Genomic DNA, 12,909 nt, shown 5'->3' with positions numbered 1-12,909 from the left:
TGTTTGTAACCTCCTTTCTAGACAGGAGCACAGAAAACTGTCACGTTTTCAAGGGAAGATGTTTTCTTAATTCATTTTTTACAGGATAAAAGTCTTGGGATTTTGGCATGTTTGGATGCAGGGGAATCTTCACTGCAAAAGAACAATAAAAACAATACAAAAAAAGTTATAATTCAGTTGGAATCTCCGTGTTTCAAACAATCTCAAATAATCTTTTCCCCCAAAGGACCTCACGATGCAAAAACCTGTGCCTTACGCTGCTACTAAATTAAATATTAATGTGCATATTATGGAGGTGGAGTGAGCGTAAAGACTCTCTCGGTGGTTGTGATTTTTTCTCCCTGCCAGCACACATTAAAAACGCCGTTTTTCTTAAGTTTATATATTGCATTCACTGCTCCCGTGGCATTTTTATATGTTCAATAGGTGAAATGTTTTGAGAAAGCCCCTTAATAGACAGTATAGGCTTAGCTAAATTACATACCATGTGATACATGCTCTATAGATGCACATAGGCAGACTCCAAGGCTCAGCTCATGCAAAGCAATTTAAGCCTTGGTAAAAGGACTGTGGATCACAACCTATTATTATTATTTAGTTTTTCATTGATGTTGCACAGCAGAAGTACGGTGATCAGCTTCATGTTTCGCTCTCCTTCCCCTTTTCCTTATGATGGTGTCATCATGAAGTTCTCCTGTGCTCACAAAAATTCATTTTCACATATTTTTTAAAAAGCCTATGTTCTTAAAGTCTTAAGATACCCAGTTCTCTTTATAATTCAAGAATATATCCAAGATGAAAACATAGAAATTGTATAAAAGGAATTGAAACTTTTTTTTTCAGGTTCAATTACATAAGTGCAATTTCTTTATATACTCCTAAATCACCTTAGCTGTAACTAAGACTAAGTTTTGGTAACTGGTTTAAATACCTAAAGAACTAAGCTGAACCAACTCCAGATTAGAGAGTTATTTAGCTCAGCCTGTGCAATTTGTACGTACAGATAGACCTTGAAATTTGCATTCTAATTTCAAGCACGAGAGAGAGAGTGAGATAATATAAACAACAAAAGTAATCTTAAAAAAAAAGAAAAAAGAAAAAGGAAAAGGAACATGAGCCAGAGTTAGTTCTTTAAAAGTAGTTAAAACAAAAAAAAAGTCTTACTTTTATCAGCAAAAGGATTTTCCTTTGAGGCTTCGCTTCCATTATCACACAATGAATCTTCTGACATCAGAAAAACAGATGTTCACTGAAGTCTGCGCAAATGCCAAAAGCTCTTTGTCTTAATATCCACTCTGGAAGGACTTCTTTGTTAATGAGGACAGATTAGCAATTTATTAATGTTCCTGCATCTGCTGCTGCTCCTGAGCCTTTCCCTTCAATGTGGTCCAAGTCAAGTGCTATACAAAACGAGTCTGGAAGAAAGCAAAGTATATAACGAGCTTTGTACAGGCAGAAACCCAGTGAGGAAACAGGGTGAGAATGGTGTGCTGCTATGGTTTGTACATGTAACAGTATGTATCTGAAGTCGATGTGCCTGGCTATGAAAAGTAGACCCAGGACCCCTACACCTGCATGCAGCAGTAGGCTAAGCACAACCGTCATGCTGGAATTTGTTGGTCTGAATTAAGTGCATTGGTAACTTCATATTTAAATGTAGTTTCCAGAGCTGAAAAAACAGTCTGTGGGTACACTTCTCGCTACACAGAACAGGGACAAAACCCCACGTAAAGAACGGAGTTTCAGAGGGGAACTTAGAGGACTTGGTATCTCCCTCCCGTCTGAAGGAATCCGGCAGATCTGCTGCACACTTCTTGCAGAGAGAGCAGGAGGCTCCACCGTGTGGTCAGCTTGGTTCTTTGTCATTATCAAACTGACAATCACGGCTATTGAACTAGAAATCGGTGTAATTCGGGTCTAGGTCTCCATCCTAGAGCAGTGGCCTTGGCTCACATAGACTTTACTGATGCTATTCCTTCTGCTTTTCCTGTAACTTACTTGCACTACACTTGTGATGTTTTCTAGCTGATAAACAACTACATCTACTTTAACTGCACACTGAGATGCCGTGCTGGGAAGCTAAGAGAACAGCAGGAATACGAAATTCACATGTAGGTAATGTGGAAGTCAATAAACAATTAAACCCCTACAAGAAATCCAGATCAACATTTAAAACTTAAAGGCTATCCCTCAAATTCATTAATAAGAAATGGTAATTAATTAGGGAAAAATAAACCCTGAATTTTGTAACATTCAAGAGGCTTTTATTTTTTTAATACCTTGTATTTACTTTATATACTTTCTTCCTCAGCATAACTATTCCATGCCCTGCTAACTACTGAGTATCTATAGATGTCTAGAGAGATTAATATTATTTTTATTAAAACATATAAATGGGAAAGCTAAGTGATTGGATACTTAGGCTCTGATTCAAAGTATGCTGGAGGCTTTAGGTGGGTTTTTTCAGCGCTCTCTAAAGGCTTTCAAAATGCTGTAGTGGGACAAATGAGACCTATTGTGAAGAACTTGAGAATATTATCACCATTTCTATAGAATGAGAACTCCACTTCCACTTAAATCCCTGTCCTGGAATAGCTGAAAAGGTGGGAACAGAGTGCAGCTTCCTTCAAAGTCTTCACACACTCCTACCTGAAGAAAATTCATACATTCATCTAAGAAACATCATCTGTGGAAAGGTAAAGTTCTCATGATAAATGAGATGCTTTTGGAACAAAAAGAAGTGTCTGATTCAGATGAGTAATGTGTTTTTCACATTTCCCAGAAATATGTAATGTGACTCTGTTGTCTGACTGTCATAGAAAACAATTCTTCTTGTAATGATGAATAATACAAAGAACATACTGTAAATGCCAGAACACAAAATCTACCAGGAATCCAGACCACATTATATGCCACGTTCACAGAAGATTCTGAGGAAGGTAAATGAAACATTTGGGGGGAATAAAAATGTCATTTCAACTGGCAGAGCACCTTTCTGAAAGCTCCTTTCTTGGCTGTTAGTTTAATTCACTGTTTACATACTATGGAAAAACTTCTTGAAAGAAAATGATAGATCAAATATCAAGTGGACATTGGAATAGATAAATGCTGCAAAATATATGTTTCCAACTACAAGGTCCAGACATTTAAGCTGCTCTGTTTAAGAACAAGAAGCTAATCCGATTTTGCTTTAATCTGATTTGGAATTTGTAACATGACCTAATATGAAGAAACCAGATCAATGAGATTAGGAATCTACACCTCTCTAAGGAAAAAGAGCCAATAGAATAATCCACAGACATACACAGAGACAAAACAATTGGAATCTGAGCTGAATGTAGCAAATCAAGATTCTATCATTCGAGATGACAAGCAATCATTTCCTGGAACATTTAGCATTAATATGATTTGTTGTAGATCAGTCAGGAATCAAGAATACCTGAAAGGGTATGGCTGATGCCACTGGATGACAAGTCTGCATTTTAGAAGACAACTCTTACACATCTATTACTGACAATACATTCTCACCCTGGCCAGTGCAGAACCCAGCAAGAATTTCAGGAAAGAAATGGCATAAAAACAATTCCTGAAGTATTTGTCTCCTGATTAGAGGAAGCATCTACTAGGTAAGATGTTATAAAATTGGGAAATGTAGCAATTAATCAGCTACCAAGCAGCAGTGGGAAGAACACGCATCATGTAAGACCTGATGCTGGAGCTCAGTTCTGGAAATAAGGAAGAAGTTTCTTACAATAAGGGCAGTAAGGCACTGGCACAGGTTGTCCAGAAAGGTGCTGGGTGCCCCATCCCTGAAGACACTTCAGGTCAGGCTGGTCGGGGCTCTGAGCACCTGATCACTTGTAGGTGTCCCTGTTCAGTGCAGGGGAGTTGGAACAGATGGCCTTGAAGGGTCTTTCCAACTAAGACGATCCTGTTATCCTATGATTATTAGTTATTCAGGATGTTACAACTCAGAACGATATATCCAAACCAATCTAAAAACAATTCCTTTGTGAGACCGTTATGATAAACAGCATGTTGTCATCTCTAAACGTGCCAGAAAGTCCAGATACCAGAATATCTAAAAGCCCAATTTGCTGTGAGATTCACTGGTAGCTCACGAGCCATCAATGTTTCAGCAATATGAAGATGAATTATCAATTAAGACAAATTATTGAGAGGTTCCTAGGAACAGAAGTTACAGGGAATCATGGAGATGCCTGAAGATTTTATTTCAGTAATAAACATCTGTCAAAACCCAAATAACCACATCAATAATATTACATTCTTGGTAATTAAGCTTTGATTCAGCTCTCAAATCCTATCCCACATCTCAGATCTGTTTGACAACTGCTTAAATCAATTTGTGTTGCTTTTTTTCCCCAAAGGTAGATGGTTTGGCTGTTTAATCCTTTTCATTGCAAGATCATCTGTTGGGAGTAATTGTCACTGAGCATTTAAATGAATGCAACAATAAACTGCAATTTCCTGTTCAAATAGCAAGACAATTTCTTTCATTTTAATTCTTTTCTTTGTACTCATTTCTGAATCATAGCCAACAGTGCTACCCTCAGTGGTGGACCAAAGTCAGGATGAACCCAAGAAGGAGCCTCTCCAATTACCCATCTTTCTGTGATTTTCTGGTCAGGATATTCTTGCGGCAGTCTTTTGCCATAGTCTCCCAAGACTGTGCACAGAACCTTCATTTCCAGTGCATAAATCTCCCAGTGATAAACAAGGGGTATATTTAGAATAAAGGCATGAGCCACCACCAGGAAACCATTTCCACTCTCCCCATCATAGAAGGAAATAAAGAGATGAAACTGAGGATGGAAATCAGAACACCACCAGCACAAATGATAGAATCATTATGGTTAGAAAAGACATCTAAGATCAACCTTCCACCTACCACTAACATTGCCCACTAAACCATGTCTCTCAGTGTCACATTCTCACAGTTCTTGAACACCTCCAGGAACAGTGGCCCCACTACCTCCCTGGACAGCCTGTGCCAATGCAGCATCGCTCTTTCTGTGAACCTGAACCTCCTATCGTGCAACTTGAGGCCATTACCTCTCACCCTATCACTGTTACCCAGCAGAAGAAGCCAAGGAGAATAGCAGTAGGTCAGCTTTCTAGAGATGTTGAGAAGGTTCTCTCAAGGAATTTGAAGAAAAAGGATATTCCTTGTAAGATATTTCTTAGAGAAGAATTCATTAATTGAATAATCTGCACCTACATCCCCTTGATAGTGTTGATCGATACAAATCTGTTTCCAAAGTAAACTTGTTTGGTCTCTGCCTTCCTATGAGTTGAATACACAAAACCCTCAGAGAAATGAATGCTATTTCTACTGAGTATCCTTTGTTTTGCTGGTTTGCAGAACAAAGTGCCAAGAAAGAATGGAGGAGAGGAGAGTAAAGCAGTTATGAAAAGAAAGGAAATACCATTCCCAAGTTGAATTTAGCTGGTTGAGTTGGCAGGATAGGAAGAGTAAGGGTATAATCAGAGAGAATGGGAAAATAGAAGGCATCTAGTTGATGCAAGCATAAAATGGACAGCCTTTCAGCCTGTCTGTAATGCTATTAAAGCTGTTAAATAGTTGTCCTTCCAAAGCTCCTTAAGTAAGCCAGCAGCAACTTTGACAACAGCTCTGCAACAAAACAATGTATGGAGCTTCCTATGAAGCTGGGGGTTCATCATGGCACAGGCTTTCAGCTCCACAGCCCCAAACTGTGCTCCTCCCAGTCAGCCCATGGCAGCTCATGGGGCCCAGTGCAGGGCTGAGGCCTGGAAATTGCATGCAGCCCCAGAGCAGTGCATCCCTGCTAGCAAGTGTCGGGTGACTAGGGGGAAAAACGGCACATCACTAGACTCTGTTCATTCTGAATCAGCCACAATTTGCTGAGGTGAGGAAATAAAGCTTGCAAGCTGGCTGTTAGCAGCAAGTCATTGAACAGTGAATATGCTTAGAATCCCCGCAAGTCATTGAACAGTGAACATGCTTAGAATCCCCGCAAGATGGCTGCAGAGACTGCAGCATTGCAGCTGGAGCTGTGCAGTCCCAATCCAAGGGCTGGAGGCTCAGAATTTGAAACACACAGATTTCACCGAGATTTTTCAAAACCCTGTGAGAAAGGATGAAAAATTTAAATGAAACAACTCTTCTTTTTTGAGGTACTTTTGTTTTCCTTTTGCCTTACATTCAGTTTTAGGTTATCATATACTGTATAAACACGTTTCAAATCACATTGCTTTTCATTCTACTTTTTTAAAGGAAATGTTTTTTTTAGAAGATCTGAAACCATCACACTTCTTTCCTCTGCAAATAAGCTTTTTCTGTTGATTGCACCGATTGCCAAACCTGTCTTCTTTCTTGTATTTGGCTGTCATTTAGCTGTTCTTGTTTATCATCCATGCTCAGTATAGATGAGCTATTTCTTTGTATTTTCTATTAATTGGCCCTTGTACACCCTAACTCGATATTAGCTTTGAGACTTACATACAAGTTCAGCCAAGCACACAAGGACAAATCCAGACATAAGTTTGGGTATGAAAGCCTAACCAGTCACCTTGCCCTGGAAACCTTGCCCTGACGAGGAAGATCAACACAACCTAAGCCAAAACAGAAATAAATGAAGACAACAGAACAACAAAACAGAAACCTAAGCCGAAGATGTTTACTCAATCAGTCTTAATATGAACAGCTGCATCCACATTCCACCTCATCCTACCTCAGACTGTTTTTGCACAGGCAGTGCAACAACTTCAATGCAGGAAGATCTACATGTACTTACATAACTCTATGTTTTTGCGGTCTGAAGGACATAACATTGATTTTAGCCTGGGAACATCTTCTGAAACAGATATTAAATGTCATCACAGTCCAGGATCTCATTACAGCCCATCACTAATTGCAGCCTTAGTTTATAAAGTCCCACAATGAAAGGCTACACAAGAGACTCCCAAATACATCTCTATCCTGCCCTTGGCTGAAACCTAGCATTTACCAACTTTCAGAGTTCTTGTACTTATTTAAAGCTATTTCATATCTCTATTGGAGGAAGCTTTTGTAATAACCATTAAAGCAAAGACTGTTGGGCTGTAGGCGTGATTACTTATAGGTTCACATGTCCTTATAATGTACCCATTTTTCAGTCTGATTCGTGTAAGCTTAGTCAACCTCAGCAATAGCCTCATCAGGAGCCAGTTACTATTACTGGCCTTGATTTCCATCCAGGTCTAACAAGTAACACACTGATGTTATCCTTTAAATGTGACCAACCATCAACCATAATCCCTACCCTCACAAATACTTAGTACCTTTGGGTTTTATCCTCCTCTTCCTGCCCGAGCAGCAAACAGAAATATTCAGCATCAGACCTCCATTGACCTAGTTCATCAGAAAAAAAACCAACACCAAACACACACAACTTTTCAACAGAAATCAAACTTCATGGCTTCATCTAAACCCAGGGCCTTAATTTACATGATTATAGGGTATGCAAAGTAATGTGAGTCACACAGATATCCGCTTGGATATGACCATAAGACTTTGTTCTCTGAACCCTGAATATGCACATTTAACCTTCTGAAATCAATTTATACAGTCATTACTAGCTGTTGTTTCATGCCTGCGGATCTGAGGCTTGGCTCTTATTGAAGAGTTGATTGATTAATTTCAACATTGCGGAAACCTCATTTAGCTAGGGGGACATTTCTGAAGTTTAATTTTCTAACTGAAAAACAACCACAAGAATACATTTAAATTATCTAATTTTGAAGCTCTGAAGCTTTTCATGAGAATTTGCATTTGGACATGTGTTACTTGTTTTTTGAATACACTTTCAGTCATTGCGTCACTGAAATTAGACATGTGTATGCATTTACCCCCATTACCTACCAGGGAGTTTGAAGGGGCCTTTCCTATAGCCCGGATGCATTTTAAAACATGTAAAAAGAGTAAGAATTATATATCCCAAAACAAGGTCCATCATAGGCCAGATAGAGGTGAAGGTGCTAGATCTGTATGGAAGGAGAGATAAATGCTGAACCAGGAACAACTATTTTAGAACCATCTCATTACTAAAGCAGAAAGGACAGTTAATCATTTTGTTTCTGTTACCATGGGAAGCTGTTCCATTAAAGTAATTTCTCACTAAAAGAAAATACTGCATTAATATTTAATTTGAAATTAAGTGAAATTATGATAATTTGAAAAAAAACAATTGAAAATTAATTTCTTTCTCCATTTTCCCTTCTTACTTAATTCAGTATGTAATAAAGAATCTGTGTGAACGAGAGGGAGCAGCTCTTCAAAGCCACACTTCACAATTGAGAGAAAGTAATTGTTAATATACAATGTTTGGGGAAACTTGAAATCTTCAAAAATGACGTGAAAACATGGAACACTTTCATTCACAAACCATAAATCATAGTCTTTGAGGTATAAACAAAGCAAACTGAAATAGAATTGGTAATTTTTATCCAAGCTTAGGACCAAAGGAAGTTGCAGAAGGAAGATTCTTCAGTGAACGCATGAAGTTCAAGAAGTTGTATCATCAGATGAATTACAAAAAGAGAATTACTTTCGCTGCTCAAGAAGTTATTCTTTTCTGTCTTTCACAAGAATACTGTACTGGCTCAGTCATGCTGCAGATGATTTAAAAAACCCACAACACAACAAAAAACCTGGTACAAAACACTTCAAAATTGATATCAATTAATACATAACTCTCAGAGATGTAAAACATTCAAGAAATTAGAGTATGTGCTAAAGCAGAACTAAAATTCATGCATCATCAGCTGAAAAAAACTAGTATTAAATTATCTTTACTATTCTAGTATAAATATTGCCTTTATATCCATTCATTTTAAATCACAATCTCTCCTGAATGTGCTTTGTTTTCCTATAAATATGAGATACAGATTAATACAAATGTATCATGACGAATTATGGGAACAAATTAAAGGTAATAAGAAATTGTATGTGTTCAGATGATTTATGCCTGCTATCCAAAAAGGCCATGACAGATATTAAGGATAGACTAATCAAGTGTTGTAAACTAATTAGGCAACAAAACAAGTGACACTAAGAACAAGTATACTTAATATGGCCTTGCAGTATTTGATATTGATGGCTTTATTGTTCCCATCTTCTGCTCTCCAGAACTGGTTTGCTTTTCCTATTCTGCTGGTTTTCTTTACTTCTAATGTCCTTCCATATGGCCCAACGATTCTGCACATTGAAACAGCCTCCACTAATAGCTGACTTATTCATACCTTTCAAGAGGCACAGAGAAGCTGAAGAGCATCGCAGATGCCCATTGGAAACATCCCTTACAGAAAGGTAATTTCATGCCCAAGAGAGAGACATATTTATTTGTCCACCTCTACCCCTGAGGTTAAAGACAAATTACAGAGAAATCTTGGGGGAAAAAAACCAGAAAGCCTATTTGCTTAAAGGAGAGTTAAGTGGCAATCAAAAGAGTGTCTTTGGTTTCACTAAACCTAGTAACCACGGACAATCTTTTCTTTCCAGACTCCTAAAAAAATTTCCAGACAAAGTTGTCTTAAAATTCCTTATCTTAAGGAAATTCTGGCAGGGTAGCTGCATTGTGGGTGTGAGGAGTGCTTTGCAGCAATTATCTCCTATTAGTGGTGTTTAAGTAAGAAATCAACATTCAGCTCTTCCCATACATAGACAATAACGTCCCGGAGGCGGCTATCTCATAAGTTCAAAGAAGTATCTGTATGTGAAATAGTGAAGCACAGTCCATCCCTTCTTTGGCTAATTAAGCACAAACCAGTATTAACAGCTTTGAGAAAATCCAAGAGAAATTTAAGCATCTGCTATTTTCCACTCATCTCTTAGACTGGGCTTTCTTGGCATATGAGCTGTCTTTTGGCTGATTTCCACTACAAGAAGAGGGCTTGTATGATAGGAAAAGTCAAGAAGAGTCCTCATTTTCCCACCATCCATCCTCCCTCCTCTCCAAAAAAAAAAGTGATAAGACCAATACAATCTCCTAGGGCATGGAAGAACACATCACTAAATTATATTAAAAACATATATATATATATATATATATATATATATATATAGTCATATATATAGCTGAAATATTTTTGACCTATTTTCCCTAGACATGAAAATACTTGGGGATTCTTGATGACCCTTTTGGTGACTTCCTTTCTTGCCACCCCATCTGCTACAGATGACTGCCTTCCTGGCTGCTGCTAGCTGAATTTGTGAAAAAGCAAGATTGCCAACAAATCAGCCAAATAAGAAAAAGCTTGTAACTCTCCTCCTCCTCAAATACTTTCATGTATCTGCATTCTGTAAAAACTCTGTGTTCCCACATTTACCAGGAGCTACAAACATTACTGAAGAAGGAAAAATGCACATAACTAATCTTCCAAATGATACTGCATGAAAAGCAATCAGTCTTCTCTACAGAGTTTGACCTCTTTTATCAGGAGTTTACAGCTGCTGATGCCCAAAATAATTAAAACACGTTCTCTCTAAACAGTTCCAGCTCTGGTTGAAGCAAGGCTACAGTGAAATGTAGTTTGGGGTCTCGTATGTAACACTAGAAAAGAAATCATAGCAGTATAAATTACATTTTGATCTCTAACATAGACAGTTTAATAGGCCAGATTCAGCAAAGCATTTAAGCAAATGTTTAAATCCCATTGATTTAAGTGGGATTTAAGCACATATTAAGTACTTAGTTGAATTGTGGCCATACTGTGAAGGGACTCTTAGATCAAGGAAAGCACAGTAGGCTTTGAGGATCTTTATTTACAGCTCAGATGTTAACTTAGCAAATTTGGCTTAGGAACTTGTATAATGCAAAAGGAGCCAAGGGCAGACTGCAAGAACATTTGGCTGCCCTGGGTCCCTCCAGGATAATGCGACATATCAGTATGGGGTAGATTTAATTTCTAAAATACTTTTATCTTATAATTTACCATGTTTAAGTTGTAATTAAGGTGCACCACCGCCTTAATGCGTCATTCAGCGCTTTATTGTACGTACTGACTTCAGATGCTGCCAAATTTCTAGCGCTCTCAGTTATTCATCTCTGTTTCTTCCCTCCCACTTTTAACCCCAACCTTCTGGTTACAGGGTGAGGAGGAGGCAAATGACATTTGCTGTTTGTCAGTCAGCTCTCACTGTGCAACTTAGAAGGAAAAAAAAGTTAGCAGCACTAATCTGTCATCCTGGAATATGAAGATGTGAGGGATCAAACCAGACATTTCATCTCAGAGAAGTCATGCTAAAATTGTGTAATTTCTCTTGTAGGTATCAAAACCTACTAAACTATGTTTAGTCTACATGTAATTTCCGAAATACTGTACATGTCACAAAGAATTATACGGCCTATAGGATGACTTATGATTTCTTTATCTTCTCTTCTTGACTCTAGACATTATATAAGTTTGCTAGCTCTACTGACACTACTGCAGATGGTTGAACTATTTCTATTTATCTTGCAGAGTAGGAGTTAGCTTTTTGGGACATTAATATTCCTCGTTGTCAGCTCTTCTTTTTGGGAAGAAGCTTATTTCTGGGGAAGTCTGGGAAACTTGGTTCCTTCACTCTAAGAATAGCACAACAGGAAACAGAGCATTATATCATGTCCAGGCACTAACATTTGTAGTGAAATTAGGACTCGGGGTTTTATGAAATCACCTAATAGTATTTGAAAATGGATTAGTTTTGAAATCATTTTTTATTTAGCGGAATGCTCTGAGGCCTAAGAGAAATTTTTCTTGGTGCTGTCATCATGGCAGGATCCAGTTAAAACATGATCAAATATTAGTGAGCTTAAAAAAAAACAAAAAACAGCTTGGTTATATTACACAGGCTTATTTCTAAAACATTTTGTTCTATAGATAACATTGTCAAAGCTGATAATAGCCACAATTTCCATAAATAAGCAATGAGGATTATTTAATGTTAAATAAAAGATGAGCAGTGTTTTTCAGGCATTTAACTGAGGTGGGGGAAAGGATCCTAAAGTAATCCCAGATTTACAGATAAAATCTGCAGATTTCTGCAGAACAAATCTGTGATATGATAGAAGCTACAGCTCACCTTTCCTGCTTCCTTCCAGATGGAACATTTTCAGAAGATCTTATTCCATTCCAGGGAAAGTGCATGAATCCACTTACAGTAGTGATACTGCAAAGGCAGCATAGAGGATTATTCAGTCAGGTCACCAAAAAATCTCTCTAAAACACCACAAGACAAACTTAACTGTATGATAAACTGACTTCTCTGTCATTGCATAAGTTCGTACTTCTCGTAATTAAATTCTGATGAGGAAGTTGCAGTAACTAGTTCAAATATTGACCTTTGTGAGCGCAAGCATGGATGAGTACACACTGTGCTGAGTGTACAAAGGACCAGCCCTGCTTCTTCTCACCTGAGTGTGTGCAAAATGCTCTTATTTCACTGCTGAATTGCTCTGGATTTCTTAGCTCTGTGCTAATCCCAGCTTGAAATTTAGGACACAACAGTCTCTGAACTGAGGCCAAGTGTGTTTCTAGTGATTAGCAGATAAATTAGGAAAATACTCAGCCTATTAGAATAAGTATACTCAAAAATATGATGAGATGAAATCATTTGCTTAACACTGACTAAAACAGCAAAATGGCACAAAGCTTTGTACTCCAAAGCCCATTACCTGGCAGCTCATACAGTCTATCAGAGAACAAAGAGTAACTCAGTCTTAGCAACAGCCATCATAATGTTATGACTACTGAAAAAAAAAAATGGCCACTATAGACACTTACCCCAAAGCAAGGTTTTGCATTACTAAACAGACATCTACAATGGAAAAAGTTTTAATTTGTCTTCATTCCCAACTGTGACAAAACACATCAGTCTCATTTACCTTC

At 37.9% G+C, this 12,909-nt stretch overlaps 1 protein-coding gene across 3 annotated transcripts in view; it reads right to left on the bottom strand.

The window, feature by feature from the left end:
• TMC3 (transmembrane channel like 3) overlaps positions 1-12,244 on the bottom strand; it is a 36,830-nt gene extending 24,586 nt beyond the window's left edge. For all 3 annotated transcript variants that reach the window (XM_031555320.2, XM_085233634.1, XM_085233636.1), the window contains exons 1-2: positions 12,104-12,244; positions 1,165-1,415 (exon numbers count right to left, since the gene is read on the bottom strand). The gene's annotated coding sequence lies outside the window, so the exon portion shown is untranslated. The remainder of the gene's footprint in view (positions 1-1,164; positions 1,416-12,103) is intronic.
• Between the last annotated feature and the right edge of the window lie 665 nt (positions 12,245-12,909).

This window comes from Meleagris gallopavo, chromosome 12 (assembly GCF_905368555.1).
Source record: "Meleagris gallopavo chromosome 12, MGAL_WU_HG_1.1, whole genome shotgun sequence".
Lineage (NCBI taxonomy): Eukaryota > Metazoa > Chordata > Aves > Galliformes > Phasianidae > Meleagris > Meleagris gallopavo.
Note: the sequence above shows the minus strand (reverse complement) of the source record. Positions and strands in the feature narration are given on the sequence as shown.